Source organism: Corvus brachyrhynchos, unplaced genomic scaffold (assembly GCF_000691975.1).
Source record: "Corvus brachyrhynchos isolate BGI_N302 unplaced genomic scaffold, ASM69197v1 scaffold21, whole genome shotgun sequence".
In the NCBI taxonomy this organism is placed as follows: Eukaryota; Metazoa; Chordata; class Aves; order Passeriformes; family Corvidae; genus Corvus; species Corvus brachyrhynchos.
This window is the reverse complement of record NW_008236924.1, coordinates 6,215,194-6,217,615: the sequence shown is the minus strand read 5'-3', so window position 1 is coordinate 6,217,615 and position 2,422 is coordinate 6,215,194. Positions and strand designations below refer to the sequence as shown.

The following is a 2,422-nucleotide window of genomic DNA, read 5'->3' as shown; positions in this document are numbered from 1 at the left end:
CATCTGTGCAGAACTGCTGCTCTCTCAGTGTGTGTCACGGTCCAAGATTGTCACGTAGAGTCAAAAAGTAATTAGGTGGTAAAATTTTCAGAGTGCTGATGTCTATTAGAAGGCTTAGTTAAATAATTGCTGGACTCTGCTTGTTTCCTTACGCTGCTTTCATCCAGTCTTTCAGCTCTTTGCTTCCTCAAGGCTAAGGCACAGAACATTAAAACAAGTCTCAGATTCCCAGCAGTCTCTTTGCAAACAAGCAAATGTATGGGGGAATTAAACTGCACCACCAGTTTAGCATCTAACTCAGAAATCCCACCTTCCTAGACACCCATTTTCATCCAAAAGCTTTGTGAGGCTGCAGCAGGATTACAAATCCCACGTTTGAGTGAGGGTTGCTGTCTGCAGGGATTTGCAGCACTGCAGGAACTCTGCAGCAGCAGCAGCACTGACCTGCACTGGCTGCTCCCAGCTCCTTCAGCTGGCAGCCAGAGAGAAGCCCAGGTCAGGAAAGTGCTGAAGGACAGGCTCATTTCTTTTGCCTCATCTGAGGGGCTGAGAGCAGCTGCCCTTTGTGCCTTGCTGCCTTCGAGGAGGAAGGAATATTTGCAAGGTCCTCTGGAGCAACCACTGAGCTCCCAAAATTTGGCCACGCTCTTTCTGTTAGGCTGACAACTGATGGGTGCAGCAGAGCCAGGGCTGAGCACACAGCACAGCTTGGAGAGTCCATTGAAACCAGGAGGAGAGCTGTTACTCTAAATATGAGATGGATTTCTGAGTTTATTTTCAATCCCTGAAGCCAGGTACGTGTTGATTATCACGAGTGACAGAACAGAGCTGTAGCCACAAGTCCTGTAAAAGCACAGAGAACTTTAGCCTTGATTTCCTGCGAGTCTACCCACAAACAGTGCTCTCCACAGCTGATTCCTGGTGATGGTATGAAATCCTGCAGCCATGGTTATGAGTAGCTAAAGCCCTGTATTTGGTTATCCAGCCACATAGTGACAACAGAGTCAGCACAAATCACAGTGCAAAAGCACAATTAGACCCATGAGATGATAGAGTCCACAGCTTGCAAGGCAGCAGCAGTTAGGAGATTGTATTATGTTCATGTTAATTCTTTGCACTTTTAAGAACAATTTTCATATGTTACAGAATTGATTTGAATGCAAGATAGGAGGGGAGGTCAAAACACTTGGCAGGTTGTCAGTATTAGAGGTAATTCTGAAAATTAAGTTTTTCTTTCCATCTGTGAAGAAACCAAGATTTTCTTTTGAATTTACAAATTAAGAAGAAAATCATTTGCAAACTGAACTTCAGTTGCAGCAATTAAAAGAACAATCTAAAAAAATCTTTCACAGAACATCTAAATAACCTTTATTTAAAGAGCTTGTAGAAGTGATGCCCTGCTGTGCCCAGCAGATACATATCTGAGCACTGGACTAGTGCAATCTGCAGAGAAACACTGTTCACACTTTGCCTATCTCCTGCAGCATTTGCATTTGTCTGGGAATCCTTTCAGGTACTGTGTTTGCTCCAGCTCCTGCTCTGTTGCTGGGAACCCCTCCGTGGTGTTTCCCTGGAACAGGCTCCGAGTTTTCCTGAGTGCCGAAGCAAACCCAGTGTCTCCCTCAGGCTGAGAAGAAATGATTTCCCCAGTGAGTTCCCAGAGATTTCTGCCCAGTGCAGACTCCGAGAGCTGTGCCCTGAGGCTGCACACTCTGGCAAGGACAGGAGATACATGCAACAAAACGCTGATCACATTTTTAGGTGGGAGATCTTCTCTGCAAGACTCACAGCCCCAAGGCAGAGTCCTGAGGAATAACTGGTATTTTTGAACACTTACATCTGGTATTAGTAGCTGAAGTCTGACTGTAAAGAGACAGTGTTGAATGTTAGAGCCTTGTAAAACACAAATCACAGAACAAGAGATGTGAATAGATCTGCCTCCCTTCTTTTGAGATGAAGGACAGCCTTTGACACTCTGCTTAGGTCTCCTTGAACCTGAAGCAGGAAAGTGCAGGACACACAGTCCTTAAATGAACAACTGGAGAAATTTGCAGGGAACGTTTTGTAAGCAAAGAAAACGATTTACCTGCGCAGCTCCATTTGGTTGGCGAGTTTAACTAAAAAACAAAAAAAAATAGAGAAGAATGGTTAACAAAGCTGGCAATGAACTCAAGTTTAGGGCTCGGTACTGTCCCCCTGGATCTCATGGTCAGAGGGAAACCAGGAGGGGATGGGGCTGGGCAAACACAGAGGATGTTTCTTGACGGCGGGACCGAGCGGCCAGAATCTGGGAAGTTGATGGGAGCAGGAAACCACATCAGCCAGAGGAGAAATTGGCCTTACGCTGCTTAGGAGCAGACCTCTTCCTTGTTACCCACAGAAACCTGCCCCCTGCCCCCTCCCCTCCCCAGCACTCCCACGA

General features: G+C 46.1%; 1 long non-coding RNA gene across 1 annotated transcript; it reads right to left on the bottom strand.

The window, feature by feature from the left end:
• Window positions 1-1,344: 1,344 nt before the first annotated feature.
• LOC108445178 lies at window positions 1,345-2,398 on the bottom strand. The gene is made up of 2 exons (XR_001859933.1): window positions 2,087-2,398; window positions 1,345-1,995 (listed from the first exon to the last, which is right to left on the bottom strand). It is a non-coding gene; the product is annotated as an uncharacterized LOC108445178 (long non-coding RNA).
• Window positions 2,399-2,422: the final 24 nt, after the last annotated feature.